Source organism: Chrysochloris asiatica, unplaced genomic scaffold (assembly GCF_000296735.1).
Source record: "Chrysochloris asiatica unplaced genomic scaffold, ChrAsi1.0 scaffold00276, whole genome shotgun sequence".
Classification (NCBI taxonomy): Eukaryota; Metazoa; Chordata; class Mammalia; order Afrosoricida; family Chrysochloridae; genus Chrysochloris; species Chrysochloris asiatica.
In genome coordinates this window covers 3599617-3626881 of record NW_006408794.1, presented here as the reverse complement: position 1 = coordinate 3626881, position 27265 = coordinate 3599617, and the positions used below count along the sequence as shown (strand labels likewise).

At 38.5% G+C, this 27265-nt stretch overlaps 1 protein-coding gene across 1 annotated transcript in view; it reads right to left on the bottom strand.

Moving 5' to 3' along the window:
* DIP2C (DIP2 disco-interacting protein 2 homolog C (Drosophila)) overlaps positions 1–27265 on the bottom strand; it is a 631911-nt gene that overhangs the window by 254417 nt on the left and 350229 nt on the right. The gene's annotated exons all lie outside the window — the stretch shown is intronic.

The window sequence follows — 27265 nt, the reverse complement described above, 5'->3', positions numbered from 1 at the left end:
GGGGAATCTACTAGTTTGTAAGCACCAGAAAGAAAATAAAATTCACATTCAAAGAGTTTTAATTATTCATTTATGACCACAGAAGCTGTATTAAATAATCAATTCCTGTGTGATTTTTCTTTTCCTAGGCTCTTGATATTCACATATTATAGGACACATTTTCAAGTCTCACAATTCATTTCTATTTACATTTTATAGGTAGTAATGATTGTAGCTAATATTATAAGTCACTAATACTCACTTGTGGGCTAGGTATTACACATTAGGCATTTTATATATATTAACTCATTTTATTAATTCATTAATTCCACTAATATTGACTGAATACTTACTTTGTCACATCATGTCTTTATGGTGGGGGCAGTGAGAAACAATTACTGTGTCTAATATAGCTTACTTTCTCAAGAAGAAAAAGACAAGCAATGAAACAGGACAGAAAATGAAAACAGGATGTAACAGATAATGGCTTAGTGGCTTCTTCGAAATGCGAGGTCAGAGAAGAGCTCCTTTCATTTGGAATCTATAGTCCTTGGTCACCCTTCAGGTCTGGCACAGAACTCATCCCAGAGGCTTGATTTCCAGGCAAACAATAGATAGTTATATAAGGGATCAACAACATAGTGAGTTATGCAAACCACAGAATGCTCAACCATTTGAGATCACAAGAGTAGCATTTACCCCAGGACAAAGTTCAGTAGGGATGGGAAAGGACAAGGAATGGACACAGAAAACACAGAGAAGAAGTTGGATAACTGATGTCACACTGAAGGGATTGCAGCCATAGAAATGAAATGACGTATGCATAATTTGTTGAATGTAAAACTGATGATCTGCTCTGTAATCCTTCATCCAATTCTCAATAAAGTTTTTAAAAAGTGAAATCTAAATATTAAGATCAACCAACCTCTGGCTGGCAAGGTAAGAAATTTCCAAGGCATAGGAAAGCATCAGCCTAAAGGGCCTATGTATGAAAGTGAGTGGTGTTGGCAGAAAAGAACAAAAGAGTCAGTGTAATTCAAAAACTAGAGATCAAAGGCAGAGACATTCAACAGAATCAGAGCTGTATTGGTTGTTAGGTGCCATTGAGTCAGTACCGGACTCATAGCAACGCTATGCACAACAGAATGAAACACTGCCAGATCCTGGGCCAACCTACTGGAATAGTAGAGTTCAGACACTACTACAAGAAACTATTTGGATGACTTTAAAAAGAAGAATGATGTGATATGATCTATGTCTGGGTAGGATCATCCTACCTTCTGTGGAAGGACTTACAGAACAAGAGGAAAAGCTGAGATAGAACGCAGCAGTCCATACCAGAAAAGGCCACACTCACAATATTCTCAACAATCTTAAACACAAAGTACTCTCATTACATATCCTGATTTTACAACTGAGGAAATCAGCCAAAGGAAATTCAAAGCTATAAAATGGATATATGGGATTACGAGGGTGTGAATCCAGGTATCCCTAATGCTAACATGCTGAAGGATAAACACTGGACTGCTAACTTCAAGGTTGGCAGTTCAAACTCATCATTTGCTTCGTGGGAGAAAAGTAGGGATTTCTGCTCCCATTAAGAATTACATCCTTGGAAACTCTGAGTCACTATGAGCTGGAACCAACTTGATAGTAATGAATTTGTTTACACTATTGTTAACCCTAGGATCTTTATCCTTCACCAATATATTAAAGTTCCAATGGTATTATTTGTTAACTTACAGACATTTATCCTCTTTGTGAAACCTTAAAACTGGTAGTCCAGCAGTTACAGTGTGCCACTGCTAACAGTAAGACTGGTGGTTTGAACCCACCAGCTGCTTTGCAAGAGAAAGATGCAGTAGTCTGCTTCCATATAGATTTATGGCCTTGGAAACCCTATTTTGCTGTTGTTTGGTTCCATCGATTCGGTTCTGACTCATAACAACTCTAAAAGAATGAAACACTGCCCAGTCATGCGCCAACTTCACAATTGTTGTTCTAATGAAACGCACTGTTCTAATACTACCACTGTGCCAATCCATCTTGTTGGGGGTCTACCTTTTTTCACTGACCCTTCAGTTTACTAAACCTGATGTTCTTTTCCAGGGACTGGTACCTTCTGAAAAATGTCCAACGTCTGAGATGAAGTCTTACCATTCGGGCTTCGAAGCAGCAATCTTTCTGTACATCTTGCAAGACAGATTTGTTTGTTTTTCTCGAAGTCTACGGTACTTTCAGTATTTTTCTACAATGTCAAAACTAAAATGTATCCATTTTTGTATGGTCTTCCTTTATCCCTGTTTAACTTTCATATACATAGGAGACTACTGAAAATACCATGGCTTCTGTCAGGTTTACCTTAGACCTCAACCTGACATCTTTGCTCTTGAACGGAAACTCTATGGGACAGTTCTAGTCGATCCTGTAAGGTCACTATGAGTTGGAATCAATCTGATGGCAGTAGGTTTGGTTTTGGTTTGAGTCCTTAAAACTATTCAGTTGCTATGGAGTCAGCCCTGACTCATGGTAGTCCATGTATGCCACAGTAGCTGGTTTTTCAATTGAGGATTTTTTTTTATTTTTTTCCAATTGTGACTTGAGTGATAGTTTACATGGGAGAACTTGCATTGGCTTTACACTATAGTTTCATTGCAATGATTACAATCTCCTCTGTGCATCATCATTCACCAGTATTTACTTACATTCCCTCTGTTTTTTTGAGGGGGAGGGGGCATACACAAAAACACTCAGGATATATAATAATTTAAACAACCAAAGGACACATTATGCAAGCCTGCCTCCTGGCTGCCCGTGCTCAGTCCCTCTCTTTCCAGGAGTCTAGAGTCCTCAGTTGTTCCCTCTCTTCATGCCCTCATCTCTGTTGCTGCTTCTCTGGATAGGGTCCTGCCTTCCACTTGTGCGTTTTTCCCTTGATGGTCCTAGGGTCCTCTGTTTCCTGACAGTAAGATTAAGTACTTCAACGTTTTTGTTACAAAACTACCTTTACAGTTGTGACGGTCACAATTAGTCATGATAACAGTTACTATTGGTAGCTGATTTTTCAGAAGCAGACAGGCCCTTCTGCCCAGGTACCTCTGCAGCATCGAAGAACATTAACTGCTTGTAACACACAGGGACTCATGGATTAATAATCGCTATACACTAGCAGTGGTCAGAGGACCTGGTTTATAGTGGAGAGTAAACCAGTAAAACCCAACAAGCTGCTGTAGACTTGTGGCACTATAAAGCACTGTTCTACAAGGTTGGTTTGAACCACAAGGCTGCCTGTTCCAACTCAGCAGCAGATCATTGGAAACCCTATATGAGTTGGAATCGACTTGATGGTAGTTAACAAGACTTGATTCAGGTTCCTGCTGATTCCAGGCTTCAGAACAGATCTGCCTTGCACAGGGTTTTATGGCTATAACCATTTAGAAGCTGATTACTAGGTCTTTCTACTTCCCTGGTGTTTCTGAGTAGATTCAAACAGTCATCCTTGCAGGTAGTGCTTAACTGTTTATGTTGGTGTAGTTCTTAGGGCACGTGCCGTTGAGTTGGTACTGACTCATAGTGACCCTATACAAAACAAAACGAGAAAACACTGTCCAGCCCTGAGTCACCCTCACAATCAATGCGATGTTGTAGTCCATTGTGACAGTCACTATGCCAATCCATCTAGTTGGGGTCTTCCTCTTTTTCTCTAATTCTCCACTTTACCAAACATGACATCCTTCTCCAGGAACTGATCCATCCTGATAATATGTTCAATGTATGAGAGACAAAGTCAGACCATCCTGGAGCACTCTGGCTGCACTTCTTCCAACACAGACTGGTTTGTTCTTTTGGCAGTTCATGGTACTTTTAATAGTCTCCTCCAACACCGTAACTCAAATGCATCAGTTCTTCTACAGTATTCCTTATTCACTGTCCAATTTTCACATTCCTATTTTATTGTTGATATTAAGTGCCACTGAATCAGTTTTGACTCATTGTGACCCTATATAGGGTTTCTCATGGGTAGCTCGTGAACTTGAACCACTGACCTTAAAGCTCAAATCGACCTTGCAGCTCAGTACATTAACCTACAGTGCCACACTAGGAATCCAAATGCATGTATGAGGTTATTAAAAATACCATGATTTGAGTCAGGCACACCTTAATCCCCAAATTGATATCTTTGCTCTTGAACACTTTTGATAGAGGTCTCATGTAGCCGATTTCCCTAATGAAGTACGTCATTTGATTTCTCTACTGCTTCCATGAGTGTGGATGGTTGATCTGAGCAAGTAAAACCTTTTCACCACTTATCTTGATGTTACTTACTAGTCCAGTGATGATGACTTTTGTTTTCTTTGCACTGAGGTACAACCCATACCAAAGGCTGTGGTCTTTAATCTCCATCAGTAATTATTTTAAGTCCTCTTCGCTTTTAGTAAGCAAATTTGTATCATATGCATATTGCAGGTTGTTAATGAGTCATCCTTTAAACATGATGCCATGTTTTTCTTCATATATTCCAGCTTCTCAGATTATGTGTTTAGCATAAAGAATGAATCAGTATGGTGAATGAATACAACCCTGGTGCGTAGTACCTTTCCTAATTTTAAACCATTTGGTGTTCCCTTTGTCTGCTTGAACAACTGTCTGTTGTTCTATGTACAGTTTCCTCAGAAGCACAATTAATAGTTCAGGAATACTCAGTCTCTGCAATGTTATCCATAGCTTGTAATGATCCACACAATCAAAAGCCTTTGCATAGTCAATAAAGCACAAGTAAACATCTTTCTGGTATTCTCTAGTTTCTGCCAAGATCCATTTGACATAAGCAACTGTATCCCTCATTCTATGTCCTCTTCTGAATCAGAGTTGAAGCTCTGGAAGTTTTTTGTCAATATATAGTTGCAGCTGGTTTTGAATTATCTTTTGCAAAATTTTACATGCATGAGGTATTAATGATATTAACCGATGACTTCTGCACTCCGTTGGGTCACCTTTCTTTGGAATGGGCACAAATACGGATCTCTTCCAGTTATTTAGTCAGGCAGTTGTCTTCCAAATTTCTTGGCATAGGTGAGTGACTGCTTCCAGTGCCACATCAGCTTGTTAAAAGATTGCAATTTGTATTCCATCAAATTGAAAGCATCTTTGCCAATGCCTTCAATGCACCTTGGATTGCTTCCTTCAGGATCATTGGTTCTTGATCATATACTACGTCTTGAAACGGCTGAAGAGTGACCATTTCTTTTTGGTACAGTGACTCTGTGGATTCCCTCCATCTTTCAATCCTTTCTGCATCATTCAATATTTTGCCCAGAGAATCCCTCAATATTCCAAGTTCAGGCTTGAATTTGTTCTTCAGTTCCCTCAGATGGAGAAATGTTGAGAATTATCTTTCTTTCTGGTTTTCTAACTCCGGGTCTTTGCACATTCTGTTGTAATATTTTGACTTTGTCATCTCGAGCTGACTATGAAATATTCTATACAACGATCTCCTCATTTCTTCCATTTGCTTTAACATCTCTACACTGGAGGTGAAGTTTCAGAGTCTCTTCTGACATCCGTTCTGGTATTTTCCTTCTTTTTTGTCTTCTTAATGATCTTTTGCTTTCTTCCTGTATGATGTTCTTGATGTCATCCCACAACTCTTCTGGTCTTTAGTCTTTAGTGTATAATGCAAAAAATCTTCAGATGATTTCTATATTCAGGTAAAATACGATTTTGGATAGAACTCAAGAGTTTATAGTGTTTATGTTGTTGTTAAGCATCGTTGAGTCGGTTCCGACTCACAGTGACCCTGTACAGGGTTTCCAAGGGGCGGCTGGTGGGTTTGAACTGCCAACCTTGAGGCTCAAACTGACTTTGCAGTCCAGCACATTATCCTGCAGCACCACACCAGTTTACAGAACCTAGGAATTCCAATTTTAAAGTAGGAGTCAGCAAGCTGCAGTCTGTGGGTCAAATTCAGATTGGCATCTCTTTGTAAATCATATTTTGTTGGATTGGTCACACTTAATATAGTTATAGTCTAAGGTTGCTTTTACTTTCTAAAGGCAGAAGTGAACTGTTGCTACAGAGATCATGTTGTTGTTGTTGGGTACTACTGAGTCGATTCTGACTCACAGTAACCCCATACAAGGTTTCTGAGTAGTGGCTGGTGGGTATGAACCACTGACCTTGTGATTCAAATGACCGTGTGGCCCAGTGCATTATTCTGCTGTGCCACACACCAGTACTCCATGACCCACAAAGCCAGAAATGTTTGCTGTCTTGTCTTTCTAATAAAACATTTGCCAACCCTTACTTTACAGCATTATTATATATAAGGGGGCTTTCTTAAGTTTGTGGAATATTGGAATTAATAGACAGTGGAATTTTCCCATGAACTTATAAACGTCCTCCCCTACGTCCTGCACTACCTACGTAGTCCTAGTGTGGTAGTGGGTTGTTTGGCTGGTAATTTAAAGGTCAGCAGTTCAAACCTACCAGTCCATTCCAAGGGAGAAAAATGAGACTGTCTGCTCCCACAAAGATTTAGTTTCAGAAATGCTATGGAGTTCTTCTCTGACTGGGTGGTTAAGAGTTGAAATCGACTCGATGGCAGTGGGGTTGGTTAATGGGTCTGTTATTACACCCCTGAGTGGTGTAAACAGCTAACACACTTGTTGTTAACTGAAAAGCGAGAGGTTTGAGTCCACCCAGAGATGCCTCGAAATAAAGAACTAGGGATCTACTCTTGAAAAGTCAATCCTTGCCAACTGTCTACAGAGTACAGCTCTACTCTGACAAACACAGAGTCATCAGGAGTTGGAAATGTCTCAGTGGTCACCAATTTATACACTGTCTACTAGCAGCTGTAGCACTGCAGGATAAGCACTGGACCACAAGGTTGGTGGTTCAAGCCCACCAGTCACTCCTTGGAGACCCTATATAGTGTTGCTATGAGTTGGAAACAACTCACTGGCACTTGACAATAATACCAAAATACTGTGGAGTCCTGGTATGACGCTGTGGGTTAATGGGCCAGACTATAAAGCCATTTCAACTGCAAGGCTGGCGGTTCAAGCTCACCAGCTGCTCCTTGGAAACCCTATACAGGGTTGCTATGGGTTGGAACAGACTCGATGGCACTTAACAACAACAATAACTAGCAGCTAATGATATAGTGCTGTATTTTGCTCAATTTGTTTCCTGTAAATCTCTACCTTCAATAAACAAATACTGTTCACTATTTTGATTAGTTTTTTTGAATCCTGACCTTCATATTAATAGAATCATATAGATTCTACAGACAGTTAATGCTTTTTGTTTGCTCAATATACTACTTTTGGAATTCATACTTGTGTAAGCAGCTCATAATTTTCACTGATGAAAACTTTTCCAATATATGAATATATCATAATTTGGTCATGTTTCTTTATTTAGTGAATATTTTGGGTTGTTTATAATTTGGAGCTATTAAATAAAACCCATTATGACCATTCATATACAGGTGTTTTATTTGGACATACATTAATGGAAAATTTAGCTTAAAGTCCAAGTCAATCCAGCAAGAATTTAGAAAAATACAGTAATTTTGTAGGTAGCTGCAATATAAATCTTCCTTTGAAACCTCAGCATCATTTTCACAAAACCAGTCTATGAAGGTAATTCAGCAGCTGTTATGCATTTGAAATGCATTAAAGCATTTGAATAAGTGTTTCACCAAATCTTAATTATGAGTATCCTAGATACAGTTTTTACCAAGTCACATGAATTAAAAACTAGAAAAGAGGCTATGAAAGGGAAATAATGAAAAATAGAAATTTCCCATTTGTATGAAGGCACCGAGCAGGGTGACAAGAGGCAACATACATGCCAAGCATCACCATTTCTTTTTAATGAGTTTTCACAGAGAATATCACACATTAACAAAATTTTCTGATCACATAAGGCAGATTATGTGATGAATTCCAATGACGGTCTAAAATACAAATGGATTTAAAAAGATAACACTGCGTATCAGGGAAAAAAAACCCAATTTGGTCCAAAAGTTAACATATTTGTTTTTATGAGAAAGAAAGCAGTTATTTTTCTAATATTTCTAAGTATCAGGGGAAATAAGTAATCAAAAGTGATCAAAGATACTTCAGACTGCAAAAGAAAAAGCTGGGAAATGGCAGTTTGATATAAACTATGTCTGGAAATTATTGTTTAGGATATATATATATATATATCTTGTTGTTAGGTATCATTAGGCCAGTTCCAACTCATAGTAATCCTGAGTAAAAAAAAAAATGAAATTATGAAGTACTGTGCCATCTCCACAATCGTTGCTACATATGAGCTGCTAAGGATGCATAAATCCATCTTCTTGAAGGTCATGCTCTTTTTTGCTGGCCATTTACTTTACCAAGCATGATGTCCTTCTTCAGGGACTGGTCCCTCCTGATAACAAGTATGAAGAAGTCTTATCATCCGTGCATCTACTAAGCATTTGTTCATTCTTCTGGCAGTCCACGGAACATTTAATATTCTTCACCAATACCATAATACATCAATTCTTTGGTCTTGGTTATTCATTATCCAACTTTTATATGCCCATGAGACGACTGAAAATGTCATGACTTGAGTCATATATAAGACTGTAAGTCAAAAAGATTTACTATTGGGGCTCCATTTCATAACTGCATGGATTTATTCCAAACAAAACATGTTTAAATATGTCTCTATAATTAGTGGATGCAGTCTTGGTGTGACACTATAGGATAAGCACTGGACTGCAAACCACAAGGTTGGTGGTTCTAACCCACCAGCCATTCCTTGGAAACTCTACTGCAGGGTCACTGGAAACAGAACCAATTTGACAGTACTCAACAACAACAATAATCAGTGGAGACTAAACAATTCTCTCACTAATACACTTGTCTTAGTCTCTTCAGGGTGCCTTCCAAAAAAGAGACCCTTTCAAAATAGTGGCATCTAAGAAGATAAGCCAGACCAAGTAAATTCAAGACAGAGAGTTCACCTCAGAAATTTATGGTAATTCTGAAGGGGTAACCTTAGTTGATTTTCTCCCACGACACAGGACAATCACAAGAGATTATTAAGAAGAACTTTTCAGAACATGGAAAACTGCATTAATAAGAAAAAGGTCAGGAAAGTTGCACTGAGGCATGGTTTTCCACCGTAACACCGCACCTGCTCACACTTTAAGGGTTTCAAGGGGTGTCCTATGATAACTTTGTTAGGAAAATCTATCTCATCCACCCTACTGTTTTTGTTCCTTGATGCTTCTTTTATTCCTCAAACTCACAGATCATTTAAAAGGAACGTGATTTGAGTCCCTCAAGGATACCGAAATTGCCATTTTTAAGTGGTACACATCGAAGGGTACAGAATTCTTCAGGAAAGGGTTAAAGATAGAACTATTACATTCAGACCTAGATGAAGGATATGCTGAGAAAAACAGCTTCACATTTTGATACTTTAATACAGGTTCTATAATTGTTGGCAATATTTTTTTACTTACTCTTGTACATATTTAATTATTCAGAAAAATTGTTTTTTTTCTTTTACTTCTCTCTCCTGCAGTCATAAAAAAATTAAAAATCACAATTGTATAGAACCCCTGCAATTCTTACAGAGCCCATAATAAACAATTACCAACACTTATTCTGCAAGAAAACATCTGTTCTATTCCAAAAACAACAGTGAATCGACTGAAGGGGGTTGCTTCTTCAAGGAGGATAACTTTCTTCCCTGGTAGGAGAATTAGGATCCCATATTCTTGAGTCACTTTACCCTCTGCTGTTGTGCTGACTCATAGAAACCCTGTAAGACAGAGGAGAACTGTCCCATAGGGTTCCCTAGACTGCAATCTTATGGAAGCAGACTGCCCTACCATTCTACTGTTGAGCGCCTGGTGGTTTGAACCACTAACCTATTCTTAGAAGTTGAGCTGTTAACCACTGTGCCACCAGGGCTACACGAACCAGATTGTTGTTGTAGTTGTTAAGTACCAGTGAGTGAGTTCCGAATCACAGTGACTCTGTATAGGGTTTCTGAGGAGTAGCTGGTGGGGTTGAACCTCTGACTTTGTGACTAGCAGTCCACTGCTTATCCTTCAACACTGCACCAGGAATCCTAAACCAGACTGCATGGGTTCAAGTAACATATCCTTTATATGATGCTAGCCAAGTTACTTAATTTTTGCCCATGCCTCAGTTATCTTGTGTGCTAAATATGAATACTAAGAGGACCTGCCCTGCAGGGTTGCTAAGATGATTAAATGCATTAATAAATTAAAGTGCTCAGAGCAGAGCCCGGCATGTGGCAATGTAAATATGTTGTACAAGACACATTCTAGGATGATACTGCTCATTACTAATAGAACCTCTTAAGTGTGAGAAAAAAGACAGGAAAAAAAGAAAGCCAAGTTCAGGAGAAAACAAAATTGTTCTAATAGGCTAATTTGGGAACAAACTTGCTGTTTTCTCTACTGCTACAACGTCAGGGGTTGAATTATGTCCCCCAAAAGATGTGTTAACTTTATTGGCCCATGATTCTCAGTAGTTTCGCAGTTACGTAGTGATGTAACCTGACAGTTATGAGTTGTGATCCCCATGATATGAGTGGCTGTGATTAGCCAATCAGTTGTAAAAAGCTTAGGGTGGAATCATCGCTGTTGTTGCTAAGTAACATCAAGTAGGTTCCGACTCAGAGCGACCCTGTAAAGGGTTTCTGAGACTGTAAATCTTTGTAGACCTCATCTTTGTCCAATGAAGTGATTGGTGGGCTCCAATTTCCAAGCTATTGATTCACAGTCCAGGGCTTGTCCTATAGTGCCACCACCAAACTCCCACTACAGGTCTGCTTTTTCTACAATTTCATATGCATGAAATTGCATTAAATGTAGTCTTTTGTGTCTGCTTTTTTGTACTTAAGTGATTAAAATGCTGTTCCATGTGTCCCAGTGCTCACAAAGGTACGTACCCTTACCTTTAGTACTGACTGGCAAGACATTATCTCTTGACTTTTCTTACATCTTGACCTTTCCTTAAAAATTCTATACTTATGCTGTTAAGCTCTATAAAGAATCCTGTAGGAATAGTTTAAATTACAATAGAAAATACATTCAGAGAGCTGACATCATTATAATCTCATGATTTATTGTCCATCATCAAAGTTAATAGTGTTCTTAGGTACTGTCAAGTAAGAAGCAGCTGTGAGGATATTTGTTTTCTTTAGGCTGAGATGCAATCCATACTGAAGACCGTAGTCTTCGGTCCTTATCAATAAGCTTTTCAGTAAGCAAGGCTGTGTCGTCTGCACATTGCAGGCTGTGAGTCTTCCTCCAATCCTGAAGTCGTGTTCTTCACACAGTACAGTTTCTTGGATAATTTGTTCAGCATACAGATTGAAGAAGTATGGTGAGAGAACACATTTCTGATGCACACCTTTCCTGATTTTAAATCACACAGTATCACTTTGTCCTGACCCAAAAAACTGTGCCTTGTTGTTGTTAGGTGCCATTGAGTCAGTACCGACTCATAGTGCCGACTCATAGTGACCCTATGTACAACAGAACAAAACTCTGCCTGGTCCTGGGCCAACCTCACAATTGTTGCCACACTTCAGCCCATTGATGCTGCCAATTTGCCAATCTATCATGCTGGGGGTCTTCCTCTTTTTCTGTGACTCTCCACCTTAGCAAACATGATATACTTCTCCAGCGAATGGACCCTCCTGAAGTATGAGAGATGAAGTTTGGCCATCCTGGCCTCCAAGGAGCACTCTGGCTGCGCTTCTTCCAACACAGATCTATTGATTCCTTTGGCAGCCCATGGCACTTTCAATAGTCTTCTCCAACATTAACTCAAAATCATCATTTCTTCTATGGTCATCCTTATTCACTGTCCAGCTTTTGCATGCATATGAGGTCATTGAAAATGCCATGGCTTGGGTGAAGCGCACCTTAGTCCTCTAGCTGACATCTTTGCTCTTCAACACTTTAAAAAGGTCTTGTACAGAAGATTTGTCTATTGCCAATATGTCCTTTTATTTCTTGACTGCTGCTTCCATGAGTATTGATACTAGATCCAAGAAGAATGAAGTCCTTGACAACTTCAATGTTTTCTCTGTTGATAAGACTGTGGTTTATTGGTTCAGTGGTGAGTATTTTTGTTTTCTTTACATTGAGATGAAATCCATACCTAAGGCTGTGCTCTTTGGTCTTCATCAATAAGTATTTTAAGTCCTCTTCACTTTCAGCAAGCAAGGTTGTATCATCTGCATATCGCAAGTTGTTAATGAGTCTTCCTCCAATACTGATGCCATGTTTTTCTTCATATAACCTAGCTTCTTGAATTATTTGCTCAGCATACAGGTTGAATAAGTATGATGAAAGAATATAACCCTGTCACATAGGTGCACACCTTTCTTAATTTTAAACCATTCAATGTTCTCATGTTCTATTCGAACACCTGCCTCTTGGTCCAGGTACAGATTCCTCATGAGCACAATTAAGTGTTCAGGAAAACTCATGCTTCGCAATGTTGTCCATAGCTTGCCATGATCCACACAATCAAAAGTCTTTGCATAGTCAATAAAGCACAGGTAAACATTTTTCTGGTATTCTCTGCTTTCAGCCAAAAATCCATGGACATCAGCAATCATATCCGTCGTTCCATGGCCTCTTCTGAACCAGGCTTGGACCTCTGGAAGGTCTCTGACAATGAATGCTTGCAGCCATCTCTGTATTACCTTTAGTAAAACTTCACTCGCATGGGATGTCAAAGAGATTGTCCATTGATTTCCACATTTCACTGGGTCACCTCTCTTTGGAATGGGCACAAATATGGATCTCTTCCAATCAGTTGGCCAGATAGCTGTCTTCCAAATTTCTGTGCATAGATAAGTGAGTGCCTCCAATGCTGCCTCAATTTCTTTAAAGATTTCAATTTTGATTCCATCAATCTTATAAAAATTATGTGTTCTTGAATTCCCATTCTTCATAAAGTTATCCAAATTTTATGATCCAAACTGTAAACCGCTTTTGTATATTCAAATATCCTTCTGCTACTTTCTTCTTTTACTCAAAATCTATCTGATATCCCTCCTCTTATGTCCTCTTCTACATCTGGCTTGAATTTCTAGCAGTTTCCTGTTTGCAACCATTTTTAAATTATCTTCAGCAAAAATTTACTTGTCATATTAATGCTAGATAATTTCTGCATTCTGTCGGATTACCTTTCTTTGGAATGGGCATAGATACGGATTTCTTTCAAAGAGTTGGTCAGGTATTCTAAATTTCTTGGAATAGACAAGTGAGCACTTCCAGCGTTGCATGTGTTTGTTGAAACATCTCAACTGGCATTCCATCTATTCATTGTTTTTAGCTAACGTCTTCAGTGCAAGTTGGACTTCCTCCTCTAATACCAATCGGTCTTGATCATTTTCTACCTCCTAAAAGGGTTGATCATCAACTAATTCTTTTTGGTACAGTTACTCTGGATATTCTTCCCATCTTTTTTGGTGAGGGGTGTTTCCTGAATCTCTCAATGTTTTGTTCCTAGAATCCATCAATATTCTAACTTGAGGCTTGACTTTTTTCTTCAGTTCTTTCAGCTTAAGAAATGTGTGTTTTCCCTTCTTCATTTTCTAGCTGCAGGTCTTTGCACATTTCATTATCATATTTTATTTGGTTTTCTTCAAGCATTCTTTGATATCTTTGGTTCAGTCGTTTTACCTCATTATTTTTCTACGTGCTTTAGTAACCTCACATTCAAGAGCAAATTTTAAAATCTCTTTTGATATTCAATTTGCTTTTTTCGTTCTTTCCTGTCTCTCTAATGATTTTTTGCTTCCTTCACGTCTGACGTCCTTAGTGTCATCCCACATTGCTTCTGTCTTTGGTCATCAGTATTCAGTTTATCAAATGTATTCTTGCACTAGTCTCTACATTCACGTGGGATATACTTAAGGATGTACTTTGCTCTCATGGACTTGCTTGAATTTTCAAGTTCAAGTTGAGTTTGCATATGAACAATTGGTATTTTCTTCTGTTGTCAGCCCATGGTTTTGTGCTGATTTTTAATTTTGAGCTTTGACATCACATTTTTGCACAGATATCGTCTATTTGATTCCTGTCTATTAAGTCCAATGAGTTCTGTGGGTATGACTTCAGATTATCGTGGTGAGAAAAACTATTTGCAATGAATAAATAGTTGGCTCTGGCCTTGCGAAATTCTATCATGCGATCCCTGGTGTCATTTCTATCACTAAAGTTATATTGTCCTTTTTTATCTTGATTTGGGTGGACATTAACCAAGCACATTGGTTTTGCATTAGATAATTCTTGCACATTTTGTTTCCTAAGACGAACTGCGTTCTCCACAATGCAAGAGCATGCTTCCCACTTCTTCTGTGTGTTTCTTATTTTCATGTGTCTGTCTTTTATATCCCTTCCTGTCTTCTGACCTTTACTCCTGGAAAAATCTTGTATGACCAGTTATTCTACAGAATTTATACCCCTTTAGTGTTATTCATTTTTTAGGCCTATCTACTGTTGAAGAGCAAATATGTCAGCTTGAGGACTAAGGTGTGCCTGACCCAAGCCATGGTATTTTCAATAACCTCATATGCATGCGAAAGATGGACAATGAATAAGGAAGACCATAGAAGAATTGATGCTTTTGAGTTAGGGTGCTGGAGGAGAAGATTGAAAAGTGTCATGCGCTGCCAAAAGAACCAACAGATCTGTGCTGGAAGAAGTGCAGCCAGAGTGCTCCTTGGAGGCCAAGATGGCCAAACTTCATCTCTCATCCTTCAGACATATTGTCAGGAGGGACCAGTCAGTCGCTGAAGAAGGATATCATGTTTGGTAAGGTGGAGGGTCAGAGAAAAAGAGGAAGACCCCCAATGAGATGGATCGGCCAAGTGGCAGCATAGATGGATTCAAGCGTGGCAACAGCAGTGAGGTTGGCCCAGGATCGGGCAGTGTTTCGTTTGGCTGTGCGTAGGGTCGCTATGAATCAGTACCGATTCGATGGCGCTTAACAACAATTGTTTGATTGGAAGTTGTACCATGGGGATAAGTTCAGATGCAGGTTTGCAACATGACTAAGAGCCATAGTCTTGCGAGTTCTACTACTCTCTCTCAGACGAGAAAGTCTGGCCTTTATTATGATTTTGCGTTTTGTTCCACCTCTTTCTCCTTTTCTGTTCAGAAGCTTTTATTGTGATCTGTTTCAGAGAAGTCTGTAGAGTAGCTGGGCACTATCTTGTTCTGTCTCGGAGTCAAGGAGGCTGAGATTCACAGGGCCCATTAGTCCTTTGGATGTAGGGGGCTTCAAAAAGTGGAAAAATGAAAATAAGAGGTAACAGAATTTTTTCCACACACTTTATGAAATTCCTTTATGTTTATTTCCATGGGTCTTTGATTTTCTTCACTCTTGTTTCAGAAGGACAGAGACTAATAACTGTACCTCACGTTCATTAGCTTTTAAGATCTCTGTCACTACTCACCAAAGTATGATGTCTCTTGAAACTGTGGTCCTAAGCCTAATGACTTATTACCTCAGGGTGTTTGGCTAAGACTTAAGACATTTTCATAGCATTATCTCCTGATTGCTCTACTACATATATACATATGCAGCACATCTCGTCCTGATTCCTCTCCATTTTTAAGATTTATAATGATCTCTTTATTCCTTCTTTTTGCTTTATAGTTGCTGTCATTTACAGATTGATGCCTCTGGTTCTCTATTTTCAGTCTTGTAAGCCTAAATTCTTCCGAGAATTATTTTTGTGGGTTAGTTTCTGGGTTATGTTGTCATGTGTCTTAATTTCAGGTTCTTGCATGACACTGTTAACATTCTTTTGGCATTTCTTGTAAAGTTGATTTGGTTTTTAGAAATTCCATTCACTTCTGTTTATCTGAAAATATACAAATTTCACCGTATTTGAGTGACAGTTGTGCTGGATATATAATTCTTAGGTGGCAATTTTTTTTTCTTTTAGGGATTTATACATGTAATTATATTATCTTCTTGCTTTGTAAGTAACATTTATTTTTCCTGGACTGCTTAAAAGATTTTTTCTTTGTGACAGGTTTTGGAACATTTGATTAAGATATGTCTTGGTGACTTTCTTTTGAGAGCTATCCTTTATGGAGGGTTCACTGAGCTTTTTGGATGAATAACTTTTGTCTTTTAAGATATGGGTAAGTTTTATGCTAGCAAATCATCGACAATTCTGTGTGTTTCATTTGTTTGTTTTTGTTGTTGTTGCTACTGCTGCTCTTGTTTATCCATTTCTCCTGTTCTGGTATTCTAATCACACATACATTTTCCACTTGAAGGAGCTCTGGTAGCATAGTGATTATGAATCGGGCTGCAAGTCGCAAGGTCAGCAGTTGGAAACTACCAGCTGTTCCACAGGAGAAACACGAGGCTTTCTGCTCCCGTAAAGATTTACAGCCTCGGAAACCCTGTACAGGGTCCCTATGAGTCGGTTCTGACTCCACGGCACATAACCAGGACCACCAGTACCTCACATAATTGTTAGGCTTCCTTCGTTTTTCTTCATTCTTTTTCTGAACTCCCCCCTAATGCAAATTAGTATCAAGGGATCTGTCTTCTTATCTTCTGATATATTCTACTGATTCTATTCTACTGTTATATCCTTCCAATGTGTTACCTATAACTGAAATTTTAATGCTAAGTTTCTGGATTTTTAATTGTTTTTGTATGGCTTCTAATTGTCTATTTGTTTTGTCATTTTGTTCTTGAACTGTTTTGTTGTATTCTTTGAGAATATTGTATTTTCTTGGATTTTTTTTTTTTTGTGTGTGTGTGTGTGTGTGTTTTTGCGTATTAACTTGTCTTTCTTTTAAGTACATGTATCTTATCCTATCATTGATAGCATTGTACTTCAGGACAGATTTTGAAATGTTCTATTGATGATAAATGTGATGTTAATTCCTCCTCAATTTGTCATTTATTATACAACAAACCATATGATTGCCCAATTCAAAATAGCCAATACAAGTTCATTTCAGTTCACCTAGGATACCGATTATGGGCATTCCATTTCATTTTGTATGACTTCCAATTTCCCTACATTCATAATCAGTTCATTCCAGGTTCTGATTATTAGTGGATGTTCGCAGCTGTTTCTTCTCATTTTCTTGTGTCACATCAACAAATAAAGGTCCTGAAAAGCTTCACTCTGTCCACATTAAAAAGCTGACTCTATTTTGAGGCAGAATCAATTCCCGGAGTGATTTCCAACCTGAGGGACTCATCTCCTGGCATTCTATCAGATATTGTTCAGCTTCTATTCACAAGGTTTACACTGGTCAAGCTTTTCAGAAGTAAATGTCTAGGTCTTTCTTCCTATTCTATCTTAGTCTGAAAGCTTGACTGAAACTTGATCACCACGGGTGACCTGATGGAACTGTAATCATCAGTAATGTAGCTTCCAGCATCACAGCAACACTCAAAAGATGCCATCAAAGTACAGTAATTCAATTTTGCCTCCTTTAACATCTTTCAACTGTTCAAGAGCAAAGACGTCAGTGTGAGGACTAAGGTACACCTGACTCAAGCCATGGTATTTTCCATAACCTCACATGCATGCAAAAGTTGGAGAAAGTGAACAAAGATGACAGCATTTGACTTCTGTTGATGCAAGAGAATATTAAAAGTACCATGGACCGACAAAAGAACAAACAGATCCGTGTTGGAAGAGTACAGCCAGAATACTCTTTAGAAGCCAGGATGGTCAGACTTCATTTCTCATACTTCAGACATATTATCAGGAGGGACCATTCCCTGGAGAAGGACATCATGCTTGGGAAAGTGGAGGGTCAGTGTAAAAGAGAAAGAACCCAAACGAGATGGATTGGCACCGTGACAGCAACAATGGGCTCAAGCTTAGCAACAATCGTGAGGTTGGTGCAGGACTGGGCTGTGTTTCGTCCTGTTGTACAGAAGGTTGCTGTGAGTCACAATCCACCCAATGGCACCTAACAACAAAATAACATCTTTCATGTAATGCAGTGGACCACAGACTCAGTATGAACTGCAAGTAGGCAATTCAAGCTCACCAGCTGCTCCTTGGAAACCCTACACAGGATCGCTATGGGTCAGAACCAACTCAATGGCACTGAACAACAACAACATGTACAAGTCAAAAATTTTTACCACAGAGGTCTTACATATCTGTATTAGAATTTTTATTAGGTAACTTGTATTATTTTATTGTTATTATGTTATTGTTATTGTTAAGTACCTTCAAGTCAGGTCCAACTCATTAACGACTTTGTATATAGTTTCTGACACTATAAATTTTTACAGGAACAGAAATTTTCGTCTTTCTCCTGAGGAGCGACTGGTGGGCTCAAACCACCAACCTTGTGGTTCCAAGTTCAGTGCTTATACTACAGAGCCAAAACATTCCGCATTATTAGAAACAGAAACTTTTACGGCATTTTTCTATTTTCTGCTAGTGCATAGAAATATGACTGATGTTTGTTTACAGAAATGATAATCAGTTTGCTAAACTCTAATTTTTAACAAGTAATAAACAAAATAATAAAATTGTTAAGGATTTGAGTTTACCTGGATCTATAACCAACACCCACAGAAGCAGCAATCAAGAAATCAAGTGATGCATTGCACTGGGAAAATCTGCTGCATAACACTGCTTTAAAGTCACTTTGAGGATAAAGGTGTGCATGTGCCAAGCTAGAGTATTTTTAATCGCCTCATGTGCATGTGAAAGCTGGCTAATGAACAAGAAAAAATTATATAAAATCAGGCAGGTTTACATCTGAAATCTTGGGTATAGTTTAAAAGTAAAACCATCTCAGCCTGATTTATTCTTTGTGGGAAATTTTTGAGCTACTGTTTCCATTTATTCACTGGTGTGGTGGTGTTATGTGCCTTGGAGTCGGTTCCGACTCATAGCGACCCTACACAGGGTTTCCGAGGCTGTAAATCTTTATGGGAGCAGACCGCTTCATCTTTCTCCCACGGAGCGACTGGTAGTTTTGAACTGCTGACCTTGCGGCTCACAGCCCAATTCGTAACCACTACGCTACCAGAGCTCCTTATTCACTGGTCATAGAATTAATCAAAATTTTCATTTCTTTCTGAGTTTCCAAATACAAGTTTGCCACTTATTTTAAGTTTTCAGATTTACTGATACATGTCTATTCATAGTACTCTGATTATCTCTCCCCCCAACCTCCAAACACAGTTTATCTGAATACTCTACTTTTTATTCCTCATATAATTTTTACTTTCTCATTTTTCTTCATTAATCTCACTGAATGTTTTTTTAATACCCTTAGTATTTTTTTAAAATCATATTTTGTCTTTGCTGATCCCCTAAAATTTTATCTTATTGTTTTCTCCATTATTCTTTCTTTGCACTAACTATTCTTGTTTAACTTCTGAAGTTAAATATCTATTTCAGCAAATTTTTGGATTGCTTCTAATATAAATATTTTAACAATACTGTTTGCACAGCATCCTACAAATTTTGATTTCTCATCATCTTTACATGTCCCTGATTTTGCCAGGAAGTCACCCAAAACACAAACAATCTGTGTTATCAATCTCTGCTAGGCTGGTATACATATATATATATATCTACATATAAATTTATAGAAAGTTACACCTTTATTTTTAAAAATCTTACAAATTCATACAAAAGAGTTGTCTAAGCAAGAATTTCCCTCTTAGGTGCAAATCATAATACAAATCTGTCTCATGTATCTTAGAAGGAAAATGTATGTTATATTTAATATGTAAGTATAATAGTGGCATCAACTTCTGATATTTAAATTAATCTGAAATCTGTTCAGTCTGAACTCTCGCCCTTTTCCTTTCTGCTTCAGCTTCTAGCTAAGAATGGCAGAAGTGACTGGAGACATTTACACGTGGTTTCTGTGACCGTTTGTAGAGTGTACGGTGTTTGTTTCTTAAGTTCAAAGACAAGGTAAAAGAATCTCTAATTTGAAATCAGGATCCATCTGCTGCTCTGCTAGCCACAGCACGGATATTGCTATAAACCTTTGATGAATGATTTCCCAGAATAACATTGCAAATGGAAGTTTTTGCCACTCTAATGTTTTGGAAAGAGGCAAAAAAGTGAACTTTCACATCAGCCAGAACTATCTATGCCCTTGTCACATTCTCTATGGTTAACTTGGTTTTTCCTCCTTTGCCAGTGATTCGTCCTATTGCTCTCGAGACGTGGTTTCCCCCTAAGGCTTAACAACATCTGCGATTCTGAAAGACTCTAGGAAGAGGTCATCTAACCTGAGGAGGGACAGTGCATCTGCAAATCCCAGAATAAAGGCTTTCACAAAAGTGCAGCTTTTGTCAGAGCACTAACATCCTTGGCTTCTTTACAAGTCCTGATTTCTACATTCCTCAATTTAAAGTTGTAGCGTATCTGACGTCCCAAATGTTCTACAACAGGAAAAATGATCTCTATCCAGTTCTCTTTCAATGGTGTGTATCTATTAGCTATGACAGGAATTGTCCTTGTTTCTTCTTTTCCACCCAGAAGTCCATCCCCGGAGATGGGTGGTCGAGGAGCCTCTTTGTGGGTGGGTTCTCTCCTATACCCATGCAGCCGCTCTCCCCTATTACAGAGCCTGCCATTTCTTCACCTGCCAGCCACTCTTATAGATGACCTGGGTGAAATCATCATGGGCCTGGCACTTTGTGCTTCCATCTCTCCTTCCATGCCTAAGAATCTCCAGTCTAGCAGGCACTTCCCTAAGCTGATATTTTAAAAGAACAAAAATCTGATGTCATTTCCTCTGTAAAAATTAGTTAAATAGATTTCAGGATTAAGTATTTTTCTTTTGTTTTGGACAAACATACCTTTATCCTCCTTTTCTAGTATTCAGGACCATGGATACAGAGCAGTGATATGCAGTAGAGTGTTCCACTGTGATGGTAATGGCCTACATCTGCACTCTTCAATATGGTCTTCACTCATTTTAAAAGACCACTAGTCTAACAGATGAACAGGATTTTAAAACTCATTAACTTTAATTAATTTAATCTCAAGATGCCCTAAGTGGCTACTGATGATCATGTTGGACTGTGTATCTCTACACGAATGGAGCCTGTCACCTTCACAGGTAAGTTTTAGTTGTCTACCTCACTGCTCTCTAGATACTCATCTCACCTAGAGTATTAAATTCCGTTCTAATGTTATTCTCTTTTTTATGAATGAATAAATCAATTAATAAAAAAAGTGAGTTTCTCACAAAGAAAACAGGTCAGAGTTAGAAATCATATTCAAATAATTAAATCCAAGGTGACCAGGGAAAGATAACCTTCTCAAACTAGAATGTTAAATGGCATCAAGGAAAAACCTGCTATAATAGGGTAAACTCGGCAGTAAGTACAATATTATCTACATATTTGTCTTACCTACGCTGTACAGAGTATGTCTTGGTATACAAAATTACTTGAACAATTCTTGAATGAATGAATAAATAAATGCATGAATAAATACTACAAGTCTTTATTCCCAGAAACTAAACATTTTTACTTTTACTGAGACCTTAGACCTTAAGCTCAGTCATCAGCATAACATCATCTTCAGTATAACATCATCCTTAAGGGATGGGTTTAGATGTAGATGTTCCTGCTTCTTACTGGATGTCAAATTTCCAAAAAATGACATTAAAATAATATCAATGTAAAACTAACGTTCCCCCATGTAAACTATCACTCAATACACAATAAAACATAAAAATAGTGTTTAAAGCAAAATAATAATATCATACCAATGCTTCGCAAATAGTTGACCAAAAGAATGCTTTAAGCACTTAAAATTTGCTGAAAATTATTTGCCTGTTCATTTGTATCTTTGAATATTTACTGTGTAAGAGAACAAACTAAGAGCTTATCCAAAACCCACAGACAAAAAATGATAAAACATCACAAAACACGTATCATACAGCCACTGGAAAAATCCTCTGCACAGTCACAAACAAATGAGATTGAAAAAGACAAGCCAGCATGTCAGTATTACTCTGAAAATAGGACTTTGCTTGCAAACACCCTTGAAAGGATTAAACCAGTTTTAAGAATCCCTGTCCTGAAGGACCACAATAGTTCTAGTACATTCTAGCTTCAAAGGAGTACAAAGGTTAGATGAGAAATGCCATTAAAATGCATACATATATACATGATATGAGAGAGGATTTTTAAAACTATTAAATTTAGAAAAAGAACAGTAATTATAAAAACACTAGGAAATAGTAGCTAAATTTTAGTTATAACACTCTTCCTTGTCAGAGTTGCTGCTGGCTGGAATGAAAACAACACAATCTCAAGTTTGTCTTCTATCATTTTCGCTTGAGAGAATGGGGTATAAAAATAGCTAGAATTTTTTTAAAGCTCTAAATTTTGACTCTTTCTAATAAAGATAATCAAGTGCCTAATGTACAAGTCTGACATATTCTGATTGTCCAATAAATGCCTGTTCATTCATTCATTCACCTTCCTAATCAAATTCTTAAGCTCCAAAACAGAGCTATTCAAATCGAAGAGAGATGAATGTTATTACAAAGAACTCAAGTAAGAGTTCATTACAGTGTAACACATGGGTTCAGAAATGAAATGGAAAAAATATAGTCAAGAGAAATTGAATTTGAGGCTATATGGTTGGCTAGATCGACTGTTAATTAGGTCAATTATCTAAGAGATAATAGAATTACTTCTTAGCTGATATAATTTGGTCACTGAGGCAACCAAAGTAGCCCTACTGCAACTTAAATGGCCAAAAGTTTCAGAAAGCTAAGTCTCCTGAGGAGCCATAAATGGCTAGGTTAAGAAGAAAATAAGCTAAAATTTCTGAAGTGTGCACATTGACAACAGAGAATAAAATCAGCCCCTCAGATTTATAACTGTATCAAAATATTATCTATCAACTATAGAAACTTATGGTTAGGTCCTTATGGTTAGGTCCTTTTAATAACAGGAAATAACAAAGAATCAGTGGTTAAATGAAGAATGTCAACTGACGTCTGCTACATGCAGAGTTGTCTTTAGAGAAGTGGACGTAATGCATGTAGGCAACTGCATGGCGTTGTAAAGTGCCACTGTGTCGGTTCCGACTCACAGTCAACCCTGTATTGGGTTTCAGAGGAGGGATTGGAGGGTTTGAGCCAATGACCTTGTGGTTAGTAGTTCAGTGCTTCTCCTATAACGTCACACGAGGATTCCCAGGAGTGGGGTTTGTTGTTGTGTTGTTATGTGCCGTGGAGTCAGTTCCGACTCAGAGCAACACTGCACAGGGTTTCCGAGGCTGTAAATCTTTACCGTGGAACAGCTGGTCATTTTAAACTGCTGACCCTGAGGTTAGCAGTCTGACTCGTAATCACTACATTACCAGAGCTCCTTAGGAGTGGGGTTGTTGTTGTTGTTGTTGTTAAGTACCGTGGAGTCAGTTCCAACTCATAGTGACCCTGCACACGGTTTCTGAGGTGTAAATCTTTATGGGAGCAGAAAGCCTCATCTTTCTCCCGCGGAACTACTGGTAGTTTCAAACAGCTGACCTTCGGGTTGGCAGCCCGACTCATAACCATTACGCTACCAGAGCTCCTTTAGGAGTGGGGTAGAGAGTTCTAAAGTGTCACGGTAACAAAAAATAAGAACCCCAAATTAGATTTATTAAGTATATGAAAAGATTCTACAGCTATGTTTTTTCTATATGCAAATTAAGAAGTCATTTGTAGAACATGAAATAAGTATAAACTTTTCCAAAATTAAAACAGTGCATATGGAATATGAGCATTTTCCATCATATCTATTTGGGCAATTGAACATGTGCAAGTAGGTGCAGAATCAAGAGACCACAAATGAACTGTCTGAGGAATCACTCTGGAATTTCTCTAACATACTCTGACACTAATTCAGCTGTCAGGACCTAGGGCATGATCTCCCAAACAAATACCAAGTGTCACTAACCCTGGTTGTTGTTATGTGCCGTGGAGTCGGTTCCGACTCATAGCCACCCTGTACAGGGTTTCCAAGGCTGTAAATCTTTACAGGAGCAGAAAGCCTCATCATTCTCCCACGGAACAGCTGGTAGTTTCGAACTGCTGGCCTTGTGTTTCACAGCCCGATTCGTAACCACTACGTTACCAGGAATACACAGAAACCAAATTGACCTATCTGTGGAAGGAGACTGTGAAAAAGCTCCATATCATCAATCAAAACAAGACTAGGGGCAGACTGCGGAATAAGCTATCAATTTCTTATATGCCAGTTTAGGCTGAAGCTGAAGAAAATTAAAACAAGCCCATGAGATCCAAACTATGTCCTTAAACATACAACTGCATTAGTAATCATCTCAAGAACAGATGTGATGTATTAGATACTAATGACCAAAGACTATAAGAATTGTGGGATGACATCAAGGACATCATACAGGAAGAAAGTTAAAAGGTCATTACAAGGGTAAGAAAGAAAGAAAATATCAAAATGGATGTCAGAAGAGACTCTGAACCTTGCTCTCCCACATAGAGATACTAAAGAAGTAGATCCTAAACTAAGAGCCAATCTCTTTCAACTTCCTTCAATGAAGCCTAACTCCATTTGCAATCCACTTTTAATCCAGACTCAACAATACTATCCAGGTAATCACACAGATTCCAAACCTGCAATTTGTTTTGTCATGCCTTTGCTTAAAGATTTCAATGACAAAGTCCAAATTCCTTTAATGGCCTATAAAAGATCTCACAGTCTGACCCTTTATATTTAAATTCTTGCCCTTGCCCAATGGCCCATATTTTCTTATATTCCTTCCTTCCAAAAATATTAATCAGACATGATTTTTGGGATCTGGCATACATGGAAGAATGAAAAAAAAAGATGCTTGCCCTGTGAGGCATCAAAGCGATCACAGACAGAACCTCACTGGTAATGTGCCTTCTGTATCCAAGAGACATCAATGAAGCAGCAAGAGGAAAGAGGAGCCTGGGATCTCAGAGGAAAGGAAGTCAGACCACGTACAGGCCACTGGGAGAACTGTGATTTACTCTTGAGTGAAATGGGAAGCTACTGAAACATTTAAGTAGAGGAGTGTCGTGATCTGGCTGCTGCACTTAGAACAGACAACACAAGCAAGGTTAGACACTGCATTATACTATCACGCTCAAAATTATTTAGTGCCCTTTCCTGGAGTCCTGGTGTGGTATCCTAGGATAAACACTTGACCTTGGTTTGAACTGCAAGGTCAGCAATTCAAACTCAACAGTCACTCCTGAGAAATCCTAGACATGGTTTCTGTGTGTTGGAACCAACTTGTTTACACTTAACAACAATAACAACAACAAGGTGTTGCACTGTAGGATAAGCAATGAACTGCTAACCACAAGGTCATTGGTTCAAACCTACCAGTTGCTCCTGAGAAACCCTATACAGGGTTGCCATGAGTCGTAACTGACTCGATGGCACTTCACAACAATAAAGCATGCTATAATTACCAATTAACTTGTCTGGCTCCTCCTTTAGACTGTAACCTCTTTTGAGGGGGGTGACTGTCATAATTTTTCTCTTGTTTCTCTAGCATGGTACTTGGTACAGAGCAGATAGTTAAAGAATGCCCCCATCAAACCTTTCCTCTGGGCCAACCAAAGACGTCAGGCACTCTGATGGAGTTTCTAGGAACTTAAATTGGCCACTTGAGGGTCTGAATTCATCTTTGAGGCAAAGCCTGAAGGCAAAGATGCACCAAAGCTGACGCACATCAGTGATGTGGAGTTTAGAAGCTACAGGTCAGCCTATAGTGATGGGCTGATCTGAACTACATACCAGAAAGTATAACCAAATAAGAGAAAGCCAGAAAGAAATAGAGGGAGTGTAACAAAGTGGCTTGGGAAGTGGGTGAGAAAGAGCCAGGAGACATGTCTCTATGACACATAACCACCAGGGCAGGAGCCTTTTAGAATGATACTGTAGCCTCACCCCAAACAGCAGAAGAGTCCCAACCTCTTACCTCTGAGTATGGGATTCTAACTGGTAAAGATGAATAATTGCAACACCTTGCTCCAAAACACATTGTGAATCTTACTCTGAGGATGCAGCTATTTTCTTCACCTCATAGTTTGGTTAATCATAACAAATAGTGATTCAAAAGTAGGGCTTAACAGGTGGGCTGAACAACATGAGGCCTAGTTTCTACCACCTATCTCTCAGCTTCTCATATTGTGGGGCCTGCATGTTGCTATGGTGCTGGAAACTCTATCAACAATATATCCAATATTAGCAGGGTCACCCATCGTGGACAAATTTCAGCAGAGCTTCCAGACTAAGACGACGAGGCCCCTTGGTTGGAAAGCATAATGACTCAAGCATACCAACAATCATAAAGAAGACAAAGAACTGAGTAACCGCCCATGAGTAGCACCAACTTGACGGAAACTAACAACAGCTTCCATATTCTTTTGCAATGGTGACTCCATAGGATACACACGGCACTGAGAACCACAAGGTCAGCAGTACAAGCCCAATAACCGCTCTGTGACACAAAGATGAGGCTGTCTGCTCCCACATAGATTGACAAAGCCTCAGAAACCCTATACAGGGTTGCTATACAGCGTTGGAACAAACTCAACAGCCCTTCACAACATTAACATTTGAAATGTTTCTTTTGAACTAGTAAAAGAACCAAAAAACCTTTTCAAATTGTCCTCTATTTTTGTTCTCTATCGCCACTTCATTTTGCTAGGCTGCTTCTTGCTCGTGCCTCTCTTACCCTTCAAGAGGCAAGGTAATACTGAATAGGTGACTGGAGATTCTACCTGAGTTTAAGAGATCACTGCTTCCTATAATGCTATCTCTCTTGGACTTTAATTCAAAAGATAAATAATTACAGAAACATAACCTGCCCTACCTATTTCCTAGAATAACTAAGAGGATTTAAAAGAGACAAACAATACATGCCAAAAGATGATACAACAAACATACACAAGCTTACCATCTTCCTTTCATCAGTATCATAAGGGAAGATATAGAATGTGGGGAAAGACTCTGCTGTGCTGTGATTTAATTTTCATCTAAATTTTTCTTAAAATACTTAAGTAGAAACTTAGATGTTAGAAACACAAGATAGACTCATCTATGTGGTAAAATGTCTGATTACAGAACCACACAAACTTACACCTGTATTCTATTTTGTTGAGCTATTTCATAAGGTAAGCACTAGACAGTGAACCACAAGGTACAAACTCATCAGCTGCTATGAGTCGGACCCAGCTCAG